Source organism: Macaca thibetana, chromosome 20 (assembly GCF_024542745.1).
Source record: "Macaca thibetana thibetana isolate TM-01 chromosome 20, ASM2454274v1, whole genome shotgun sequence".
Taxonomy (NCBI): Eukaryota; Metazoa; Chordata; class Mammalia; order Primates; family Cercopithecidae; genus Macaca; species Macaca thibetana.
Window position 1 is genome coordinate 21,959,918 of NC_065597.1, and position 25,472 is coordinate 21,985,389.

Consider the following 25,472-nt stretch of genomic DNA (forward strand, 5'->3'; position numbering starts at 1 on the left):
TCACAATCATGGCAGAAGGCAAATGAGGAGCAATGTCACGTCTTACATGGTGGCAGGCAAGAGAGCTTGTGCAGGGGAACTCCCCTTTACAAAACCATCAGATCTCGTGGGACTTACTCACTATCACAGGAACAACATGGGAAAGACCCGTTCCCATGATTCAGTTACTTCCCACCAGGTCCCTCTCATGACATGTGGGAATGATGGGAGCTGCAATTCAAGATGAGATTTGGGTGGGGACACAACCAAACCATATCAGATGCAAAGTTATGCATGTGTTGATCAGCTCAATTTAGCCTTTCCATCATGTTTACATATTTCAAAATAACGTGTTGTGCACAATATATGTGTGCAATTTTTATTTGTCAATTAAAAATGAATTTAAAAAATTAAAAAATGGGTTTCCCACAGCCTATTGTCTTCCATCCCCATGTGCGGCTTTCCCCAGGGCCTCCCTTCTTGTTCTCCCCGGTTGCAGACCTCAGACAGGAGTCTGCTTTTCTTCCTAGGTCCTTGTCAGAGTAGACGGTGGCCCTGCACCACACCACCCACTTTCCAGTTATCAAAAAGGATCTTTTATGTAATATTTCCAGAGCAACATTGGTGATTTCCATTCAAATCTTTTTTTCGTCGTAACTACCTTGCTTGACTATGGAACATGTTCCCATTTCAGTGCATAGTTGACCTTTACCATAAATCACGTATTTGTAAACTGTACCCTCCTGCTGTTTTATTGGTGTGGAGAAGTAGTCTTTTCTTTTTCTTGGTGACCTGGGTTGACTAGATCCTGCCTTTTGTGGAGACACTAAAGTGCTAGAAATGATAATGGTGAAAGATACAGAAGTTGGAGGAGATATAAGGAGAGAAATGGACAATTCTTTTGGTAATTTAATGAAATAAGACTCTTAGGAAAATTCTCCCCAATGGCAATGTTGTAAGAAACACCAGGCTGGGCACAGTGGCTCACGTCTATAATCCCAACACTTTGGGAGTTTGAGGCAGGCAGATCACTTGAAGTCAGGAGTTTGAGATCAGTCTGGCCAACATGGTTAAACCCCATCTCTACTAAAAATACAAAAATTAGCCGGGTGTGGTGGTGTGTACCTGTAATCTCAGCTACTCGGGAGGCTGAGGCAGGAGAATCACTTGAACCTGGGAAGCAGAGGTTGCAGCGAGCTGAGATCACGCTGATGCATTCCAGCCTGGGTGACAGAGCAAGACTCCATCTCAAAAAGAAAAACTAAACAAAACACCACAGCATCTATCATTCTCAAGCTTAGTATGTGCAAGACTCATGGATGATGCTTGTTATAAAGGAAGAGAAATTATGAACAGACACCACAGGCAGACTGGTCTGTGAACCTTACCCTGAAAAATGCATAGTAGTCAAGTATATCGGTCTCCTGAGCAAAGATACGTAGGTTCTGAGTCCAGTTATGGACTTAATGAGTCTTGTTTCTTTGGACAAGTTTTCTAATGTCTCTGAGCCTCAACTTCCTCATGTATAAAGTGGAGATGATGCCTTTACAGATTGCTGCTGTATGGCACATAATGACTACTAGCTCTTATTTATAGAAACTGAACGAAGTCCCAAGTTGTTCTGAAGTATGTCCCATCATTAACACGGGTAATCATGATACATTCATTGAAATCTCACTGTGTGCCAGGCACTATGCTAAGCATGTTATGTGTGTTATTTTATTTTATCCTTACTGCTCTGGGAAGTGATGACAAATCTGAGGGTCACAGAACTTGCCGAGGGTCGCACAATTAGTAGATGGCAGCTCAAGGGGTTTTTGTCTGCATCTTCACCCAAAACCACTAACACGGGATCCGTCAGTTGCATTGCTGGTGACCAAGAAGAGCCAGCTCCTCCGCTCTTCCCTGAGTGCCTTGTTGGAGACAAAACCAGCAGGGTTATATCCCCAGCACTGTAATTTAGCATGGCAGTCAGGGGAAAACACCTTGTAGAATTTCATTTCTTATCATTTAATGTCCCCTTTAATTTTCATTTAAGTTCCCTTCTGTAAAAGGCAGTCCCTTCAGCTCTCATAAAACTTTATGGTCTTTACTTGTGATTAGGCAATGGTAAAATTGATTCTCTAAAACCAACTTCTAGTCAAGTTATGTAATTAGCCAATAAGGGAGGCTGAGAGGGGAAGATGTACAAGGTTCTCCCTCAAGAGGTCAGACGTATTATCATTGGTTAGATGCCGTATCTTTAAAACACCATCAGCTTGGAAAACACTATCCATTAGCAAGAGATCAGAGCACGAGAAACCTCAAAAGGTCGAACGGTCCATTCTGAGGGCTCCACAAAGAACTCGGCATCCCAGAAGGATGCTTATTTAGCCTTCCATCTCTCGAGCTGTCTGAGAGCACAACAGTTCTGAGTATTTTTTTCTGTAGTGAATTAACCCATTGGATTTCAGCCTTAGCTTTTGCTTCCCACATCCAACATTCCACCCTACCTCTTGCCAGAATAGATTTTGATTTTGATCATGGCAGTTGCTGTCCCTGAAGCAATATGAGGAGATCCAAGGCCCTGAACTGGCAGGGAGCAGGCTTGATTTAATTCTCCTTACAAGTTTACCTAGTGCTTCACGTAAGCAGAGTCCCCAAGACATCAGCAAGCCCGTTGTTTGCCTCTTCCTGGTTCATGGTTAGACTGCATTTTTGAGCCTCTGCATGTTAGGTATGGCCAGGTGCCTGAGTCTTGGCCAGTGGACTATTGGCAGATGAGACGTTGGCCCTTTCTCAACTTGACCTGTAAAAACCTGTCATGCAAAACCCTCACTGCTCTTTCCTCTGCAGGCTTGATGTGAACAAGCATGATGACTTTGGAAGCCATTATACAAGCTGGATAGAGCCAGGGTCCCTGAGTCAGCACCCAGAGCAAAGTCACTTGTTGATCAGAAATACAGAACTAGTTTTGGACTTTATGGGAGCAATCTTTTACTGCATCACAGTAGCAAGCATTACCCCAACCAATATCTGGGCTCATACTGCTATAGTTTTTTTTTTTTTTCTTTTTCTTTTTAGAGACAGGGTCTTCCTATGTTGCCCAGGCTGGGGTGCAACGGTGCCATCATAGCTCACTGCAGCCTCCAGCTCCTGGGCTGAAGCCATCCTCCCACCTTAGCCTCCTGAATAGCTGGGACTAAAGTGTGCACCACCATGCCTGGCTAACTTCTGTATTTTTTGTAGATACGGGGTCTTGCTATGTTGCCCAGGCTGATCTCAAACTCCTGGCCTCAAGCGATCCTCCTGTCTTGGCCTCTCAAAGTGCTTGGATTATAGACATGATCTACTGCACCTGGCCCATACTGCTATTCTGGACAAGAAATTGTAGCAGAAAATTCACTGATATTATTGGTCCATCTGAGGGTCATCAGAGATGAAACTGAGATTTGACAACTGCATTTGGAAATGAAGTATGACCATATCATTCTGATGCAAGTATGACATCCCCTCACAGGAGTCCTTCCTGGCTATCCTGTTCAAAGTCACTACTCACATTTTCTGTATCCCATGACTCTGTTTTATTTCTCTGTCTAGCACTTACCATTATCTGATATTATCTATCCATTCATTCATTCATTCATTCAATTTATTGCTAAGTTATTGTATTGCCTTCCCGTGAACTATGAGCTGCCAGAGAGCAGGGACCTCATCTGTCCTGTCCACTCATGTCTTCAGCACTTAGAACAGTACCTGGCATATAGGACGAGCTTCAGAAATATTTGCAGGTGAGTGAATGAGTGAGTGAATGAATGAGGGAATTGCAGCTTGAACACTGTACTTCGAGACGGTTCCAGTTTCATGTAATTTTCTTTCTTTTTAATGCAGAAGATTTCTTATGTGAGTAACTGAATGGGAATTGATGCTTTGTGTAACGAAATGTATTGAGTACAGAGTGTGGGATCAGGAACTATTAGGCACTATGAGTGAAAGAGGGAAACCAGATGGCCCTACCCGTGAGCAGGCTGTGGTCTGGCCTGGTGGAGAGACAGAGAATCAGTTAATTCCACAGTCATGTATTAGGTAGTAAGATAGTGGTTCACACCAAAGACATAGAAAATGACCACTTAGCCTGATCTAGAAGTTCAGGAGAGGGCTCTGAGCAGGAGTTGAAAGACCTCTTGGCTGGTTAAATGGAGATCAAGTGACAGCTTGGACTCCTGTTGTAATTAAAAGTTACTCTGCAGTTTTCTTCATATGCCTCCCCATTCACTCCACCACCACTCACCCCAAATCAGATCATGATTCATTTGGGTTGTACAGATTAAAAGGGTTCCCTTTACACGACCATTCCAGTCATGAAACAGAGAATCTGGTCACCTGTCATTTATCTTGGCTGCTCCAGTTCCATAAGAAGTAAATGCTATGTGTCTGCCATTCGAAAGACCCCTTTCACGGGAGCCTGGGAGATTTTTCCATCTAAATAGCTTAATTGTTACTCTACAGGGCAATCATAAATGTAAATTGACTTAATATGACTTGATTGCTAGTAATGACTGTCCCTCTAATGATGCTGGCCAATGAGCCAACAATGAATGTCGCATGCAGATCAGTGCGCCAAATGTTATCAGGGGACTGGGCATTTGAGGATTTAAAAAAATGAAAAATTGCACTGTGACATTGCTGGTTCCTATTAGCAAAATAACAGAGAGTGTTATCACTCACTGACTCAGAAGACAAACAGTTTCTTACCGTTTGGGGAAAGTGCTTGTCTATTCCTCTCCCTGACCAAAACCATTAAAACAAAAACAAAAACAAAAAAAACATGGCACCAGTTCTCATCCTATCATCTGCCTTGATCAAACATTTGCTTATTGGAATCCCTTGGAAAAGGAACTTGGTATCATTCACGTGTGTTTATAACTCTCAAATCTTCTTCTTCCAATTCTTAATCTTGATCACTACAGCTTTATAACAGGAAGAACACTCAAAGAAGAAAAATGGAAGAGGCCTGAATTTTAATTTGCAATTTTTCACACACACACAAAACACTCCAAGCTCAATCAATGCCCAGAAATGAAGGCCAATAGATAATGATAGTGGGGCCTCAGATTTCCCACCTATTGTTTTGAACTCTAATTAGGAAAAGGGAATTTGGAACCATTGTCTTCTCTGAGCGTGCAGATACGATGTTATCATTGTGTTTACAGAGGTGGCCAGATTCCCAGCACAGTGTACTCCCGTGCAGATAACCGTCCCATCTTGATAAAACAATGCTCTCAGCCGAATCCTAAACACGTTGCACGAGGAAGACCTTATGCTGACAGCAGGGAGGAAGCATCATGTTAACAAACAAGTTTGCAGGCCAGGAAGTTTTAATCAGCCCTTTCTACTACAGGGGGTATGATGGATGGAGACCCTGTTTCAGAGGGGTTTCCTTTAGATAAAACAATAATACCATGCTTTCAAGAACCTCGTTTGACAGCTGTAAAGCTATGATTAATCCCCCAAAAGTCAAACATGGGAAGACTGGCAAGATGAGATTATTCACTGAGTATAATTACACAATTATCACTAGAAAGAATTTGGGGAGATTCTGCTCTAAAAGGAAAAGTTTGTAAAGAAGAATTACCAGTAGAGTGACCTTACAATTTACCATTCAGTGGATTTTGAATACTTTTGAGAGTGAAATGAGATACTAATAAGAATTATACCAAGACAACAGATGTAAATTGGGATTGGCCTGGACGAGCAAAGACGAATGGTCATTCTGCCTGTTAGTAAAATTCCATCCCAGGTACAATATCTCAGACTTGAGACAAAATGAAAGTGACTCGTTCTAGGATGAACTCTAAGCTAAATGTCTGATAAATTCTGGGAAAGTTTATCCAATTGTTACAACCCAGGGTCAGGCAAACAGTTTTCAATTTTCTGCTGTGTGAAATTGCCACTGTTAAACACTTTTGATAGCAAGTAGAAAAAATGTTCATTCAAACAGGTTTAATTAACTGAAAGATATAGATGTGGTAAGGGGATCAGGTAAAGCTTGATCCAGGGGCTAAACTTTCAGGACCTGGTTTCCCTCTTTTCATCCCTTGGTTTTATTTCTTCAGCATTGGCACCATTTTGTGACAAGCTCACTCCTTAGGTCTCACGACAAATGTTGACTGTTCTAAACCACATCTTTCCAGATTCAGTAGGGTGGGAGAAGACCAGACTTGCTCTTTTCCTGGAATTTTGTCTGACGTGGCTTGGACCACATGCCCGCTCTGAACCAATTTTTCTAGCCATGGAGATTTGGAAGTCTAGCAAGTCTTGGGTCACACGATGTACCCTACAGCTGGTACTGCAGACCTCCCAAAGCTCCCAAACAGAGTCAGGAGGCGTGGTTCCCCAAACTCAAGTCAGAATATCGTTATGAAAAGAACAGTGGGATGGTTTTGTGATGTCCCACCCTCAAATAAAGAGCCTTTAAATACCTCTAGAGGATTGTAATTCCTATTGCAGCCTTAGTCAGTGGGAACCACTGACCTGCATTTGTGTAGGAACTGAGCAAGGTTCATCTAGTCTGGGTAGCTACCTACCCCTACAGCTGGCTGATTTTTAAAAAGAATTTAATTCAAGACTTCACGAAGTCAACAAAATGGTCCGTCGGAAATTATTCCTAATCCCCAACCACTGTCACTCCCACCACCAAACATATTTTCATTCTCTTGGAACTACAGCCCGTGTGCTTGAACTTTCCCACTCATCGTGCTTGTAACTTGCCATTTAATATCTCTTGCTTTCCTACATGGCTGTGACTACTTGCAGGCAGGGACTCTATCTCCAGTTCTTGGTAGTGTCTCCAGAACCAACCACCATATGTCATAAGAAGTATTAATAAATATCTGCTATTTTTTAATCATTGAGAAAAACCCATATTATGGAATGAAAATGATACTGACAAGGAATACATATAGATCAGAAATACTGATATCCTAAGTGAGATCTTTTTTTAAAACTAAACAAAAATAGTTAAGAAATTGTTATATAGGCTAGACGTGGTAGTTCACACCTATAATCTTAGCACTCTGGGAAGTTGAGGCAGGAGGATCACTTGAGGCCAGGAGTTTGAAACCAGACTGGGCAACATGGTGAGACCCCATCTCTACAAAATATTTTAAAATTAGCCAGGCGTGATGGTGCATGCCTGTAGTCCCAGCTACTCAGGAGGCTGAGGTGGGAGGATAGGAGGCTAAGGTGGGAGGATCACTTGAGCCCAGGAGGTTGAGGCTGCAGTGAGCTGTGATTGCACCAGCCTGGGTGACAAAGTGAGACCCTGTCTCAAAAATAAAAGAAAGAAAGCCCTATCAAAATTTAAAAAAAATAAAACATAACAAAAATAAATAAATGGATATATAATAGTTGTAAGAGGCATCTTATATACATTTCCTGTTTCTCTCTTCCGTTTCCTAAGGAGTCCTTGTTGATTTGTGGCCATGAAACCTCTCTTCTTCCCAGGCTGGGTTCTTACATAGGTCATGTTCCATCCCTTTTTTTTTTGGCAGTGCTGGAATGTCACTTGGTTGTTCTCAGCTTCAGGACCCACGTCTTTTGTCTCTGTTATGAATGTGTTCAGAGGTCTCTACACAGACAGGCTGGCTGTTAAGAAAACTATTTCTTCTTTCCGAGACAGGCTGCAGAATGCTTGTTACTATTTTGTGTATTCCTGGCAGGATTTGTATTCTTAGTTTTATTACTAATGATAATAACCGTTGATGTTGAAATCAGCTTCATCCTGAAAGCCCTGCCACTGCGTCCATTATCTTATTCTATCCTCGGGCCTTGGAGGAATTTTCTCTCGCTATACCCATTTCAGAAATTCCAGAATTAATGCTCGGAGGAGTCAAGTTACTTGTCTAAGCTCTATATTACAGAACTTAAAGTGGCTTCTCTCTTCCCTTTGTGGGGTCTCACATGATCCGTCATTCCAAATCTGAGCACTTTCTCTTGTCTTTTCTGAGCTACCTGTTCCAAGAACACAGAGGAGTTGTTATTGTGGTTACTTGTGGTAAGAAGAGGAGCTTTCTGATTGGACCCAGGGCAGAAAAAAAGAACTTTCAGGTGCAAATAGTCATGGTGTCACGTAGTGTGTAACTTCATTAAGTTCAGTCACAGCAGCCGCCGCCAAGGGGGGCTGTTCATGTTCCTCATTTCCAATTCAAATTAATAATTCACTTGAGATCCTACTAAACAGCCAAAGGAACAGTGACCACAATAACCAACATACTTTGAGTAACTATTACATGCGTAGGCTTTGTGCTATTCTCTTATGTGTATTCATTTATTTAATTCCCTTAAATTGGCGTGGTGGCTCATGCCTATAATCTTAGCACTTTGGGAAGTTGAGGCAGGAGGATCACTTAGCAGAATTCTTTATGGCAGAAACATCCCCTGACTCTTAGCCTACTTTTATAGATGGCTAAGCAGAGGCTCAGAGAAGTCAGACAAGTCACCCAGGATCAAGGAGAAGGAAGTAGTAGATTCTAGAGTTTGCATCCAGGCAGTTGAGTCTAGGATTGTCTTTGTGCATTTTGCTCCATGGTCTAGCACAGGGCCACCACTGGTAGATCATCACTTAGAAGGCCATCACTACCTTCTAACAGCAATCAGTCTCCTTAAGTGGCTTTCTTTTCTTGTCTTTTCTTTTCTTTTTCTAATGGAATCTTGCTCTGTCTCCCAGGCTGGAGTGCAATAGTGCGATTTCAGCTCACTCCAACCTCTGCCTCCTGGGATCAAGCGATTCTCCTGCCTCATGCTCCCAAATAGCTGGGATTACAGGCACGCACCACCAAACCCGGCTAATCTTTGTATTTTTAGGAGAGGGGGGGTTTTACCATATGGCCAAGCTGGTCTCAAATTTGTGACCTCGTGATGCACTCGCCTTGGCCTCCCAAAGTGCTGGGATTACAGGCGTGAGCTACCGCACCTGACTAAGTGGCTTTATTTTCTTATGTGGGGATCCTGGAGACACAGTGTGTGCCAAAGCAACTGCAGTCCAGTCTGTACAGTTGATTATGGATATATTAACACCCACTTCTGAGCTAAAAAATGATCTAGAAATATAGACTGCCAAACATATAAGCTTATTTACTGTTTGCCTCCTTCTCATACTTTTGGAAGGGAAGCCCTGAGGGTCATTGTATGGGTCAGCATAGACTAGGTATGCCGCAGTAACAAACAACCCCACCATGCTATAGCTTGCAGAAACAAAGACTGAGTTCTTGTGTACAATGTAGGGCCATCAAGAGCTGGCTCTGCTTGCTCTCGGTCTTCTCCACGCCAGGATCCAGAGTAACAGCACAGCTTCTCTGTAGGACTCCAGGGGAAAGAGTAAAGACAAGTTCTTAAAGTTTCTTCCAGGACATGACACTTGACATTTCACTGGCCAAACAAAGTGACCTGGTCACTCTGGGGTAGGGATGTGTAATCTCCTCATAGCTGGAGAAATAAATAATAATGCACAATAACATTGTCTCCCATGGGTGCAGATGTCATGCTTTCCTCCTTGTGCCTGTTTTCTGTCTTGCTGTTCCGAGTCCTAAGGTCACAGCCACCTATGGTTCTTTGGACCTGTGATTTTCGCTGATCCCGAATGCCTGGAGGAACTGCTGTCTGCATCCCCACCCCAGCCCTCCTTATCAGTCACGTAGAAAGCAGTTACTGTTTCCAAGTTCCCTGCCCTTGTTAAATGTCAGCTTTGAGTGAAAATGTTCCTAATTTTACTCAGAGTGCAAAGAACACCCAGGTCAGGTGCCTGACCTGCTTGATTCATGTCTTGGAAACACTCCTTTGTCTTTCAGAGAAAGTAAAGAGTGATGGAGACAGAGAGAGAAAGTGTGACCTACTTTTTATTATCAGCACCATTTCATCTGCAAAACACGACTTTTCTCTTCTTATTACACTGAGCATGAAAATAAAATGTTTTCCAAAAGACCTGGGTTTGGCTGTTGTGAGGAAGGCCAGGGACTTGTTCAAAACTCTGATGAGCTCGATGAGCAAATGATTTCAATTTTTAAAAATTGTAATTGACTTTCAAACTGCTCTCACTGTCCACGCATAATATGTGGTACTTTTCTGCAAATACCAGCAGCAAGGTAGGACAAAACCAGCTCCCACACTAGCTGTTTGCTTGATATTAAGCTTTGCCAGTCCAATATAGGTCACATTTCCAACCAGATTTTGTGCTTATCTCTACATTACACCTTGTAGCAAGGGGGAAAAAAAGAGCTTCTTGACATCTTTTTGAAGAATGGCGCTCTTTAAAAAAACATAAGGGAACTTTTTTTTTTCAAACACTATAATGAGGGTATTCAAGTCTGCAGGCAAAACAGAGCTGTTTGAAAAGACATTAGCCTCGAAACCGCACTGTGCCAGAATAGATACAGCTACGTCAAAATGCCGCATTTGTTTTGCCATTACTTTTCACCGACTAAAACCATTTGCTAATGAAAGTTCTAGCTGACATAATTTCAGCACCTGCTGATGGAAAGGTAGACTCACTGGTCATGAGGAATACAGTAAAATTAGGAGAGTAAATGGAATCCTGAAGCATTTAAGCTGCAAAATCATGGTAACAACAGCTCTTAATATCCTATAATTGAAAAAGAGGTTGCCATTTTCAAAGAGCTTTCACAGTCATTCTCTTAATCGAGTCTCATAATAAAGTTGTCATTGAGACTGAGCAGCTTACGTTCTCATTTCACTGATGAGGAAACTGGAGCTCAGGGAGGTTACATGGATTCTGGATGACTTACAGGTCATGGAGGTAAGAGAGGAAAGGGTTCCTGGCAACTCTTTCTGAGTGCTAACTGTTACAGTAAGTAGAGTGTGTGTCTAAACTTCTCATGGGCTACTGTGAGGAATAAGGGGGTAACTGCAAGTTAGAAGGCATGATGCCCAAGATTGTCCTTACTGTGACACCCTCTGCAAGTTTGAGGTGGTCCCCAAAACCATCCTCATGTTTGATACTTGCTAGAAGGACTTCTGGCACTTACCAGAAGCTATTGTATTTACAGTTACAGTTTATTACAGGGAAAGGATACAGGTTAAAATCAGATCAGGGAAGAGACAAATGGGGCAAAGTCCAGGACAAGTACCAGATGTGAAGCTTCTATGGCCCTCTACCCATGACATCAGGACAGAGTACTTTTCTGGTTTCTATGTGTGGCAGTATGCATGGAATATTGTCAGACAGAGAAACTCACCTGAGCCTCTGTGTTCAGAGTTTTTATTGGGTCTTCATTTTGTAGGTGTGATTGCTTGATTGCCCACATAGTTGATCTCAGCCTCCAAGTCAACTGACAACTGTGTTACAATGTCCCAAGCAGTATTGTTGGTCTTTTTAGAATGGTTCATCTTCAACCTAAGGTTACATGGGTGTAGTTAGGCCCCACCCTAAATCACATTAAGAGTCTCCAGAGTATGATCAAACGTTCCCAAGCAAACAAAGATTCTTTTATCAGGAATATATTCTGCATATATTTCAGTGATTTTTATTTTATTTTATTTTATTTTATTTTATTTTGAGACAGAGTCTCGCTCTGTCACTCAGGCTGGAGTGCAGTGGCATGACCTCGGCTCACTGTAATTTGTACCTCCCAGGTTCAAGCGATTCTCGTGCCTCAGCCTCCCAAGTCACTAGGATTACAGGTATGTGCCACAATGCCCAGCTAATTTTTGTATTTTTAGTAGAGACAGGGTTTTGCCATGTTGCCCAGGCTGCTCTCGAACTCCTGACCTCAGGTGATCTGTTCACCTTAGCCTCCCAAAGTGCTGGGATTACAGGTGTGAGCCACCACAGCCAGCCTCAGTGATTGCTTTTTAATTTGGAAAGGATTTTATAAGAAAGGAGTCCAACTTTCCTATTTACAGAGAAGGAAGCTGAGGCTCACACGTTTGACTCAAACCATAAAGCTAAGGACTAACTAAAGGAACTGGAGCTTCAGGGTCCCAGTCCAGGGCACCACTGCTAAGTAATATGGCCTATTTTCAATAAGGGTTTATTAATCATACTAAAAATAAGAACTTAAAATTAAATTTTTATTTGCCTAGAAATCTAAAATCTGTAGATAAAAATATTTCATATTCAGGAGACATAATTCTTTTTCTTTTCTTTTTTTTTTTTTTTTTTTCTCTTGAGATGGAGTTTCACTCTTGTCGCCCAGGCTAGAGTGCAATGGCGCGATCTTGGCCCACCGCAACCTCTGCCTCCTGGGTTTAAGTGATTCTCCTGCCTCAGCCTCCCACGTATCTAGGATTACAGGCATGCACCACCATGCCAGGCTAATTTTGTAGAGACAGGGTTTCTCCATGTTGGTCAGGCTGGTCTCAAACTCCCGACCACAGGTGATCTGCCCAAGTCGGCCTCCCAAAGTGCTGGGATTACAGACTTGAGCCACCGTGCCTGGCCATCTTTCTTTTTCTTCCTCTCCTTCTACCTTGCCCACCATGGCTTAATTTCACCAGAATATCATCATTATCAACATCATTATTTCTAGTTCAGATCATTCTAACAATAGAACAGTCATTTTCTTCTACATAAGTCCCAGGTGCAGCCTGCTATTTTTTGAACCTATGTTTCCTAATATCTAGTTTATATTTTGTTTTGTTCGTTCTTGGGAATGGGAGTCAGAATATCAACTTTTTCAGAGAAGAGCTTTGAAAATTCTACATGCATAACATATATATATTTTCCATTCGTACTGTGTTAGCAGCTTTTTCTACAAATGGCGGGTGGGGGGACATTTCACTCTTCTATGAATCAAATAATATATGGCTTTTTCCTACTGGAAAAAATTAGTCGTGTGAACTTTATTCTTAAAAGTTGTTTTTATAACTGCTTTGGAAATGTCAGAAGGATTCAGGAGTTTCACGAGTTGTGATCTGGGTTGAGTGATGGGAACTGTTTTTTTTTTTTTTTCTTTTTTTTTTTTGAGACGGAGTCTCACTCTGTCACCCAGGCTGGAGTGCAGTGGTGCGATCTCGGCTTACTGAAAGCTCCGCCTCCCGGGTTCATGCCATTCTCCTGCCTCAGCCTCTCAAGTAGCTGGGACTACAGGAGCCTGCCACCACGCCTGGCTTTTTTTTTTTTTTTTTTTTTTTTTTTTTTTTTTGTATTTTTAGTAGAGATGGGGTTTCACCATGTTAGCCAGGATGGTCTCCATCTCCTGACTTTGTGATCCGCCCGCGTTAGCCTCCCAAAGTGCTGGGATTACAGACATGAGCCACCATGCCCGACCACTAGGAACTGTTAATCCATAGATAAGGCTCTGGTTAGAGAAGGAGAAAGAAGGCTGGGCAGACTGGGGAGGGTACCTGGGAGGTCTCTGAAGCTTGGTCTTGAAGCTGTGAATTCATAGACATCTTGGAAAAGAACTTTCTAATGTGGTTAGACAAGTTTTATAAGATTTTAAGATTAGGAGAGGTTTTTAGGGGGTGGGTTTGCTTTTAAAGTTTGTTTGAAAAATGGAGCTTGTTGCCATCATGTCGTCATCAAAAATGGAACTTGTCTATCCACAAATATTTATTTAAAAGTCAGACTAATGACAAAATGGAAAGAATCGAAGCTTTAGAGTTAAAATATCTCGCTTAAAATTTGTCTCTGCTACAGGCTAATTGGTTGTATTTGAGTAATTTACGCAAGACTCTCTTCAGCCCAGTTTCCTCATGTATAAAATCCTTCCACTGTTGTTAGGCAAATAAGAAAGCCAGTATTGGTAAAAAACATGTATCAGAGGCCTTCTGACTGTTTAGAAAGTGTTAATTTGCTCCACGATTATTCATTCAACATTTATTACTTGGTTTCTGTGTGAGAGTAACCATTAATACCTTGCATAAGTTTATAATCTGGTCATTCTGTAGAGTTTGCGATATGATGTTGTCTGTTTAAGTATTTCTATAATACCTTATAGACATCTCTTGTAGACTATTGCAATGTGTTGTAATTGTTGGTGTCAACATATGTCTGAAAATGCAGATATCCTTTGTTAGACTCTAGCACACAGTGTGCTCTCAATGTTTATTTTTTGAAATAAACATACTTGGCCAGGCCTGGAGGCTCATGCTTGTAATTCCAGCACTTTGGGGGGCCAAGGCAAGAGGCTCACTTGAGCTCAGGAGTTCAAGACCAGCCTGGGCAACATGGCAAAACCCTGTCTCTACAAAAAATGCAAAAGTTATCCAGGCATAATTGTGTGCGCCTATAGTCCCAGTTACTGGGGAGGCTGAGGTGGGATGATTGGTTGAGTCGGAGAGGTCGAGGCTGCAGTGAGCAATGATCTTGCCACTACACTCCAGACTGCATGACAAAGTAAAACCCTGACTTAAAAACAAAAACAAAAACAAAAAGTGCTCATTGGCTAAGCCTTGTAGAAGCCACATGACCAAGGCTGATCATTGCCGCCACTGGGTGGCAGCATACTGGGATTGAGGAATATAACCCCTCAACTGCCCAGATGATAAACACAAAGTTCTAAACTGGCAACAAAGTGAGATTCACCCTTCTCAGTTATTGTTTGAAAGGACAACTCTTAGGCAAAATATGTCCACGAAGTCCCAGGGAATAATTACCTTCCTTGGTGTTAAAAAATGCCCTCACATTTCAAACATGTCCTGCTTTAAGTTCCCAGTATCTTAACCAGGAACTCACTTATGTGTGTTGTTTTCTGCTTGTTTCCACTAGGGAGCTATTGCTGTAAAACAGAAGGGATAATATTACAGGGAGGAGATGCACATTGTAAAATATATTTCTGCTTCATCAAACTGTAAAGAACTCTTTTCCTCAATGAGAACCAGGTTTTTGCATGTATCTTTTGCCAAGATTTGAGAAGAGAAGTCTCCACCTTCCAGATCTTTGGCCATATTTTGTTTCTCTCTGAGGGTGAAGATGCTGTTTGCTCTTGCAGAGCGATGATTTGGCCAATGAGAAAGCTGTGCTCAGAGGAAAAGAGCCTGGCTAAAACCCTAGTTCTAGCCTACCAGGGTTTGGTCATTTCTTGGTTTTTCATTTGATCACACCCTTGCCTACCTTCAGAGTGAAGGTAAAATGTGGGACTGTTTCAGACCACGAAGGCGATGGGGCAGAAAGAACGTGAACCAGGAGGGCAGGGAGAAGGGAAAGGATGTGGGTAGAGCTATCTGTAAATTGTAGAGTCTATGATCAATTATGGAGACAGAGAGGACAGGTAAGGAGAAACTACTGCTCTTGATAGAGGTTTATAGCCAATTGCAGAACCCTAAGGAAAAACAGCACTTTGGGAGTGGATGGACCCAAAATGGGTGGATCATTTGAGCCTAGGAGTTCGAGACCAGCCTGGGTAACATGGCAAAACCTCATCTCTCAAAAATTTACAAATTTAGCCAGGCATGGTGGTGTCCACTTGTGATTTCAGCTGCCTGGGAGGCTAAAGTGGGAGGATCTCCCGAGCCCAGGAGGTGGAGATTGCAGTGAGCCATGATCATGCCATTGCATTTTAGCCTGGGTGACAGTGAGACCCTATCTCAAAAAAGAAAGGAAGGAAGGAAGGAAGGAAGGAGGGAGGGAGGGAGGGAGGGAGGGAGGGAGGGAGGGAGGGAGGGAGGGAGGGAGGGAGGGAAGGAAGGAAGGAAGGAAGGAAGGAAGGAAGGAAGGAAGGAAGGAAGGAAGGAAGGAAAAGAAAGCCTGGAAGGAAGGAAGGAAGGAAGGAAGGAAGGAAGGAAGGAAGGAAGGAAGGAAGGAAGGAAGGAAGGAAGGAAGGAAGGAAGGAAGGAGAAAAGATAAGAAAAGAAAAGAAAAGAAAGCCTGGCCCATGCAATTTGAATGTAACTGTCTATAATTTCTCTTGGTTACTGAAATTCTGAGTTTGTGTCTATGGCTTCTCAACCCTTGTCTTTGAGGAGGAGCAGCACAGCAAAGTCGTGGCCATTTAGAAACTTGTTTTCAGTCATTTTGCAGAAAGCAGACATATACTTCCTTGCTGTTGGTCTGTGATGCGGGAGTGGTTTGTCAGTTCATTCATTCAACAACGGCTCATCTTCGGACAGCATACACTGGTATGGCCTTTATTAGTTGTTAAGGTGTTGAGAAAGTTGTTTGCTTTTGAAAGACTTGATGGAGATAAGTCTTTCTACGTTTCTGGAAAGACCTTGGGTCTGGGTATCGAGAGCTGAGTGCCACTTTGTGGTTTTATTTTTGTTTTTGTTTTCTGAGACAGGGTCTCACTCTGTCACCCAGGCTGGAGTACACTGGCGCGATGAAGGCTCACTGTAGCCTCTACTTCCTGGGCTCAAGTGATCCTCCTGCCTCAGCCTCCTAAGTAGCTGGGAGCACAGGCACCGGCAGTGACACCTGGTTAATTGTTGTGTTTTTTGTAGAGATGGGGTTTTGGCATGTTTCCCAGGCTGGTTTTGAACTCTAGAGCTCAAGCCATCCACCCACCTCGGCCTCCCAAATTGCTGGATTTATAGGTGTGAGCCACCATGCCCTGCCCGGGCGTCATTCTTGACCTCGAGAAACTCACTGTGATGCTTTCCCAGCCTAAGTTTTCTCCTGTGTAAAATGGGCCTTGTTTTGAGGAGGGAATGAGGTATGTGGTACTCGTGAGCAGGATTTTCAATGCCTGGCTGCTTGTTACTTATCCATTGAGTCTGATCTTCCGGGAAAGAGCATGACAGCAGCCTCCAGCAGAGCCTGCTCTTGGTTGACTGTTGATCCTGGTGACCTTGGGCAAATCATTTAATTTCCTTGAGTTTTTGTGTAAAACAGAGATAATAATCATAAGATACACTGAGTGGGTTGCTTCAGGGATTATCTGGGATAACACATCCCAACGTTTGGCACATAGCAGACCATTAATAACTGTTCTGTTATTACCACGTGTCTGTCTACGTGTCTGTTTGTAAATTCTCTTGAGGTAGAAGTTCTCTTTTCATCCCCCTGCCTCAGCACGGAGCCCAGAGCCAGCCTGCAGGTAGGCACTCAATAGATGTTTGATAAATGGATGTTAGTCATGACTTCTGAAGTTGCATAGATACTAGCCCTACAACCCTATGTAGTTCGCATAACTATTTGCAGTTGTGTTTTCCTTTAAATCTAAATTGGAGAGAAGGAAGGTAATTAAGACATAATTATCAGACTTAATCAAGCAATTATTTATTGAGCTTACTTGGTGCCTGGGCTTGTATCTTTTGTTTCTGATTTTTAGTGTCGTTTCAGTGCTCCAGCGTGGGGGAATTTGCCTGTGTATCCTTGAATAAATGTCTTTCTTTGGAAGGCAGATTAAGTAGGGATTTCTCTTACTGTTTATTTTTGTTTCTAACTGAAGTTCAATGAATTATTCTTTTGCCCAGACGCTTACATATTCCTAGCCATCCCTTCTGCTTAAGTTTGCAGAGATTTGTGCTTAAAACTGAATAAACAATCTCAGGGTTTTGTGTGTGTGTATGTGTGTGTGAGTGTTATATGAAGTCTTGCTAGAATGCAGAAACAAACAAACAAAAAAAATCATACTCCCAGATCCTGGATACTGTGGTCGCCTGGACTTCAAAAGCCTTTTGTCCGTATGTATTTACATAATGTATTCTCCATGTTTGCTTTTCATTAAACCCATGAGTTTAATAATAAAGTGTTGGGAACTATGCTTTCCCTACCACTTTTCTTGTTGCGAATATCTTTTCCCCTTCTGAAGTAAATACTGATTTTTCGTTACAGATACTCGATGCTTTGGGGGCCTGTTAAAATAGTTGTAAATACACTTCCTAAATAGATGAAATGTAAGAAATTCTGAGAAGGGGTTTCTTTGACTTACTAGAAAAAAAATATAAGAAAGAAAATGTGATCACTTGGTATATTTGGCTCTCTTTCATCAACACTTTTATGGATCTGCATTGCTGTGTTTCTGTAATGTGTATAAAACACAGTTTCAGTGATCATGCAAGCCTCAGTTTTAGAAAATAAAAAGATATGAACTTGAACCCAAGCTTCTCTGTCAAGAGAATTATAATGTGTTTTGGCTCTAGGCTTCATTTATGTTAAATTTACAGTATTTTCCCGTAACAATAACAACAACCAGAAGTACCCCTTTAAATTGAGATGTTTGTTAAACTTTACATATATACATGCATATAAATGTACATTTCTGTATATATAATATACGTTCACATATACTTTCATTAGATTTTTAAAGGATTTCCTTTTTGCCTTCAAATCATTGCACAGAACATCCATGCAGACATCATGTCAAAATAATCAAAATGTATTTAACTCTCTCTCAAGAAATCCATTTAAGAATAAGAACATGGTTTGGGGGTGATTTTCAGATCATAAATTGAAGTGTAAATATTCAAATTATTTTCGTAAACTCTTCAGTTCTGTTGGGCTTTTATGTTATCACACAGTGATTTTTTTGTATTTAAGTTTTCCAGCAGTTCTCTTTTTTTAAGAGCCTCAAGTGTCCAATAAAAAGCAAATACTTGAATTTTCAGTTTCTAGGTACTGCATATTTTTCCTTCTGCTTGCCTTATTTTTATAACAGTGATTTATAAAGACATTACTAAAGAATAGGAAAGAAGGATTTTGAAGAGGAACTGCTATATAACACTGCTTAAAAATGTATTTCCAACGCTAAGGAGAGGAAAAAAAAATACTGGCACCGTATGCGAGTGGGATCTGGGATCCGAGTGAGATGGCCATACCTTCAGTCATTCTCCTCCCCAAATATTTATTGAGTCTGGTGGAGAAGGAGGGCAGGATAAGATTGCCAGGCCCTGCTTCTATTTCTGGGGTTGGGATGGGGACTAAAGACCTGCGTGGACTGCATGCTGCAGCCAGCTCAACAAAGAGCTCAGGAAGAGCATTTAGGAAGGCAGCTTTGAAAAGAAAATGGAAAGATGAGGTTGCAGAGGGTCAGTCCAAGATGACCAGAATCTGACCCGGGGCAATGCCATAAACCCAAGAAAGACTGGGTTTCAGGCTCAGGAAATGCGATTGTGCACGGACCCTTGCCTTTTTACCCAGTATCTAGCCCATCCTTCTTTCTTAGAAAGAGAATTTTTTCTAAGAGGTACATGGTGGTTTAGGATAAACATTCCCTGTCCTAACTGCCCTTGCAGCTAGCTCTCAGTGACCCTGTGACCATGTGACCCAGTTGTAGCCAATGGGGTGGCAGGGAAGTCCCACATGGACTTCTGGGGCGTGTCCTTCGAGGAAGCATGGCTTCTCGCCTTCTTCACTTTCCTCTTTCCCTTCCTGCTGTCTGGGATGTGGGGTCTGGCAGAGAAACAATATTGTGAATGGAGACGGGAGGAACCTGGGTCCTGAAAATTACACTATGCCCCAGAGTTTGGGGTGGATTATTTCAGGACTCTTTTCTTTTCTTTCTTTTCTTTTCTTTTCTTTTCTTTTCTTTTCTTTTCTCTCCTTCCTTCCTTCCTTCCTTCCTTCCTTCCTTCCTTCCTTCCTTCCTTCCTTCCTTCCTTCCCTCCCTCCCTCCCTCCCTCCCTCCCTCCCTCCTTCTTTCTTTCTTTCTTTCTTTTCCAGACAGCGTCTCCTCTGCAGCCAGACTGGAGTGCAGTGGCACAATCATGGCTCACTGTAGCCTCGACCTCCTGGGCTCAGGCGATCCTCACACCTTAGCCTCCTGAGTAGCTGAGACTACCGGTGTGCACCACCACACCCAGCTAATTTTTTTATTTTTTTTGTATTTTCTTTTTTTTTTTGGTAGAGACAGGATTTCACCATGTCACCTAGGCTAGTCTTGAACTCCTAGCCTCAAGTGATCTGCTGGCCTCAGCCTCCCAAAGTGCTGAGATCACAGGCATGAACCACTGCACCCAACCAGGACTTTTTTTTTTTTTTTTTTTTAAACAAACTTCACTCAGTTTGAAGGCATCACTGTTTGGGTTTCCTATTAATTGCAGTTAATCCTATTGAGTAGATTTATCAAGGACAAAGAGCAGAATGGAAAAATGAGTAAAGTGAAGGAGAAGAACTGACTGAAAAGTCTTAGCAAGGTTCCATGGCACCTGTGATGCTTCCACCCCACATATTTGCTGAGTACCCACTGTTCACAGGTCAGTCGCTGTGCAAGGCACTGAGGTGACAAAGACAAGCGGAATGGCAGTTAAATGTAGCACGGGCTTTGTGCTCAATTAGTTCTGGGTTCATTCCCAGGCCCTATCACTAACTAGTACCCTTATGAACCTGCACATGTCACTAGCAGCCTCAGTTTCCTCATCCATAAAATGGGGATAGCAACATGTGTCTCCTACACTTGATGTGAGTATCACATGAGAAATGCACATGAAATGTTTTACATAGTGATGAGCATATGGTAAATAAGAATTTAATAGATTTGGCCAGGCGCGGTGGCTCAAGCCTGTAATCCCAGCACTTTGAGAGGCCAAGATGGGCGGATCACGAGGTCAGGAGATGGAGACCATCCTGGCTAACACGGTGAAACCCCGTCTGTACTAAAAAAATACAAAAAACTATCCGGGTGTGGTGGCGGGTGCCTGTAGTCCCAGCTACTCGGGAGGCTGAGGCAGGAGAATGGCATAAACCCGGGAGGCACAGCTTGCAGAGAGCTGAGATCCGGCCACTGCACTCCAGCCTGGGCAACACAGCAACACTCCGTCCCCCCCCCACACACACAAAAAAAAATTTAATAGATTTTAGTGTAAACAAAATAAAGGGTCCTATCATTGTCCTTAGGAGCTTACGAAAACAGAGCTATATGCACATCCACAGACAGTTACCACACTCAGGAATAGTGGAAAACTGACAAGACCCTGGAGATGCTGCGTGGGGAGGGATAATGGAAACCCAGGTCAACATGCTCTAGGAACAGTAAGAGAAACTCCCAGTGTCAATGGTAGATGGGGAAGGTCTTCTTCTCTTCGGAGACTGAAAGGCTGAGAGGACACCTACCCTGCTAAGGAAATGAACAGGATGGAAGAATGATGGACGGAAAAAGGGAAGTCCTCAGCACATAAAAGTTTGAGCTGGAAATGAAATATACAACTCTGTATAGTCAGCATATTTTGCTGGGCTGAGCCAGTTCAGCTCAACAAGGATTGCTAGGCATCTGCTTGGAGGACAGAGGTGAGGATACCAAGGCAATGAGTACAGGATCCTTGACCTTGAGAAACCTATAGTCTAATAGAGGAGGCACATATAAAAGTAATTAGGTATAACATAGTGCAGAATTTGCAGCCATGGGGTCATCTACAGGTCTGCCTGGAATACAGAGGGACAAGTGTTTAGTTTTTTCCAACTGTTCACAGAGGACAAGACACTTGGGCAGAAGGTTGAAGGCAATTGCACGTTGGCAGTACCCACTTGATACGGTTTAGCTGTGTCCCCACCCAAGTCTCATCTTGAATGGTAGCACCCGTAATCCCCACGTCTCATGGGAGGGATTTGAATGGTCGGAGGTAATTGGATCATGGGGATGGGTCTTTCCCATGCTGTTCTTGTGACAGTGAATAAGTCTCATGAGATCTGATGGTTTTATAAAGAGCAGTTCCCCTGCACAAGCTCTCTTGCCTCCCACCATGTAAGACATGACTTTGCTCCTCAATGGCCTTCTGCCATGATTGTGAGACCTCCCCAGCCATGTGGAACTGTGAGTCAATGAAACCTCTTCCCTTTATAAATAACCCAGTCTCAAGTATGTCTGTATTAGCAGCGTGAGAACAGACTAATACACCACTTGAATTGCTGGTGTGTCTGAAGGGCTTGACTCCCAGTCCTTCGAACATAGAGGGGTAGCCCTTTATCTAAGCTGCTCATAAAGTATTGTATTAAATTCTTCAGAAGGGATGAAGGTGTCTGGTCCTGTCCGCAAGCAGAGAGGTGCTTCTTATACTGACCAGGCGGTGACCTAAGGCAGCCCTTGAGACAATTCCAGGTGCCCCTCAGGCCATTTTTCCACCCTGGTGTTTTTCTTTGTATAGACAGCCTATGCCTGGATAAGAACATGCTGCGTCAGACAGTTCTTTTTCACTTTGCCCCTCAAAATGTGTACACCGACAGCCACAGATAGATCCCAGATGTCGTTTTCCTGCTCTTGCAAACGTTGAAGTGGGCCCTGCCGGCAGGCACACCTGCCAAGGAAAATGCTGTCCTCGAAATGTTCCTGGCACCGTTTTCAAGAGGTGCTGACCAAGCGCTGGAATTGCTGACCTCCCTGAAAGAGAAGCCTGCAGCTGTGGCCTCTGGGGCGAACTCCCCCCATGGGAGGACCCGGTGGAGTTAAAACAGACTATATCCACATCACAGAGAGCTGGCCCATTGCTCAGGGCCTGGGAAGTGGTAGGGAGGGACCTTCCCAGAAGAGAGATGACTCAGGCTGGTCCCAAGCCCCTCCTGGAGAACAAACAGACAAGGTGAGGAGCAAGGAGGCATTTGGAGGTCATCTGGCCCAGCCCCCTTGTCTGGAGGACAGATATAAGTCCCATAAAGTCTCTTAGCAGGAGGACATCGTCCAGGTTGAATCTTGCTGCCTGCCCTCTGGTCGAATCAGTAGACCATGTCCTGTCCATACCTTGGGAATGAGACTCACCCAGACTCTCAGATAAGAGTTTCTATGAGACAGAAGGCTGGACTGGGGGAGCAAGGTTTGCAAATCGAAAGCATCAGTTGCTACCCCTGGGCACCATCTCCCACAGGAGACTCCTCGAACACTTTTTTAAAAGGTGAGATGTTGGCCAGGCACGGTGGCTCACGCCTGTAATCACAGCACTTTGGGAGGCCAAGGCAGGTGGGTCACCTAAGGTCAGGAGTTCGAGACCAGCCTGACCAACTTGGCACAACCCAGTGTCTACTAAAAATACAAAAATTAGCTGGGCATGGTGGCATCTTCCTGTAGTCCCAGCTACTCAGGAGGCTGAGGCAGGAGAATCGCTCAAACCCAGGAGGCTGAGGTTGCAGTGAGCCAAGATTGTGCCACTGTACTCCCGCCTGGGCAACAGAGGGAGACTCTGTCTCAAGAAACAAAAAAAAGTTGAGATGTTGACATAACAGTTCTGAAGACCAAGATGGTGGAATAGCTTAGGTTAGGATACGTCAGAGGAGCCAGTGTGAACTCCTCCTTTAAGACATGTATTAGCCCATTTTCATACTGCTGCATAAGACATACCCAAGACTGGGCAATTTATAAAATAAAGAAGTTTATTGGACTTACAGTTCCATGTGGCTGTGGAGGCCTCACAATTATAGGGGCAGAGGAGAGAAGAGAGCTTGTGTAGGGAAACTACTGTTTTTTAAAACCATCTGATCTCTTGAGACTTACTCACTATCACGAGAACCGCATGGGAAAGTCCTGCACCCACAATTCAATTACCTCCCACCAGCTTCCTCCCACGACATGTGGGAATTGTAGGAGTTACAAGTTACAATTCAAGATGAGATTTGGGTGGGGACACAGCAAACAGTATCAAAACATAACTGCAGCTGGGTGAGGTGGCTTACACCTGTAATCCCAGTGCTTCGGGAGGCCAAGGCGGGAGAATTACTTGAGACTAGAAGTTTGGGGTAGCCTAGGCAACAGATAGAGGCACCATCTCTCAAAAAAAATTTAAAGAAACTTAACCGGGTGTGGTGGTGCATACCTGTAGTCCTAGCTGCTTGGAAGGCTAAAGCAGGAGGATCACTTGAGCTGGGGAGGTCAAGGCTGCAGTGAACTGTGATCACGCCACTGGACTGCAGCCTGCGCAACAGTGTGACACCCCATATAAAAAAAAAAAAAAAAAGAAAGAAAGAAAAGAAAGAAACATAACTTGTCAAACTTTGAAACGTATACAGAACATGACTGGGAAGTAGCATCTGTTTTTACCCTACCCTCTTCCCCCGCAACCCACCACCATGCAGATCTTGCTAATGTGGGGTCTTTGTGGAGGATCTTCAGGATCTTCAGTGCTAGAACCCAGCATCTAAACTCTATTTATTTGACATTGGGGCCACAGCAGATTTAATAGAACAATGACATGATAACAAGTGTATTCCTGAGAGATTTAAATGCATGTATATAGAGAGCAGATGTTAAGAAGGAAGAAGCTGGCTGGACTCAGTGGCTCACATCTATAATCCTAGCACTTTGGGAGGCCAAGGCAGGTGGATCGCTTGAGCCCAGGAGTTTGAGACCAGCCTGAGCAACATGGTGAAACCTCATCTCTACAAAGAATACAAACATTAGCTGGGTGTTATGGTACCTGCCTGTACCCCAGTTACTTGGGAGGCTGAGGTGGGAGGATCACTTCAGCTCAAGTGGTAGAGGCTGCAGTGAGCTCACATCACACCACTGCACCACTGCACTTCAGCCTGGGCCAGAGTGAGACCGTGTCTCAAAAAAAAAAAAGAAAGAAAGAAAGAGAGAGAGAGAGAGAGAAAAGAAAGAAAGAAAGGAAGGAAGGGAGGGAGGGAGGGAGGGAGGGAGAGAAGGAAGAAAGAAAGAGAAGCAGCTAGGGTCCAAGAAACAAGCTAGGAGAGCGTGATGGGATTGTAGTTGCTAGATGCTGAGGTTCTGCCGACACAGTGGGTTTGGGGAGTAGGAATGAAAGGAGAGTGGAGACTGGCCATAAGTTGGGAGGGAAAGTGATTGGTTGTGACGGAAAGGAAAGAGAAGGGGGTAATGATGACTTTTGGTCTCAGAACCGGAGAATAGTGGTCCATGGACAGAAGTAGAGAAGGCAAGATGAGAAGATCTAATAGGCAAAGGCAGCGAGTTTAATACTTTTGGTATTTGCTACGTATGCCCTCTGTACCTTTAACGTGGGCCTTCAACCCTTGGACAGGGCTTAAGATGGTTGCATCCCAAGTGGTCCATCCCAAGCGAGTTTTCTCTGGACTTATCCGGAATGACTCTGAACCTTTTGAAGACCCCAAAACCAACCCAAGCTTTGCGTGATCTCCGCGGGATGGGTAAGATTTCTTGCTCTCCAGAGCTCTTTTCTCTGTAGGCTTAGCTACTCAGTGACTAAATAGATATGTAAATGCTTGCTAGCAAGCAGTTGAGGCAACCTATTCAAACCCATGCCAGTGGTGAATATTAACTTGCTTTCTGGTAAGAATTTCAGAATTCCAGGACGTCTCAGATTTCTGGCTGGTACACCTTGGGCAAGGTTCACAGGCTGGAATGGTTTTGGAACATGTATTAATGTACTTTTTCCTCTTGGTTTGGAAACCAACTTACCCTAGGTAAGGAGAGATTTCTGACAACAGCTCAGCAATCACAGTTTCCAGAAAATGGCTCCAGTGGATCAACTATGAGTTAAGTTAAAAAAAAAAAAAAGTCAGTGCTACTGTTTGAAGTATGTCTAGAGTATGGTTTTAATCCATCACTGTCAGGCTCATATAAAATTCCAGGCTTCTGTAACTCTTTAACTTGAAGTGTTACAGGGTGTCGCATGCTAAACAGAAGCCAAGAGAAACAAGGAGTTTTTCATGGTTAAATCTTGTAAAGATGCTTTTTAAAGCATATTAATCCATTCGT

General features: G+C 43.2%; 1 protein-coding gene and 1 long non-coding RNA gene across 2 annotated transcripts in view; one reads left to right on the plus strand and one right to left on the minus strand.

Annotated features, from left to right (window-relative positions):
* WWOX (WW domain containing oxidoreductase) overlaps nucleotides 1-25,472 on the plus strand; it is a 1,132,972-nt gene that overhangs the window by 832,563 nt on the left and 274,937 nt on the right. The window lies entirely within an intron of this gene.
* LOC126943995 (uncharacterized) lies at nucleotides 6,512-25,250 on the minus strand. The gene is made up of 3 exons (XR_007721924.1): nucleotides 24,745-25,250; nucleotides 11,211-11,368; nucleotides 6,512-7,971 (listed from the first exon to the last, which is right to left on the minus strand). It is a non-coding gene; the product is annotated as an uncharacterized LOC126943995 (long non-coding RNA).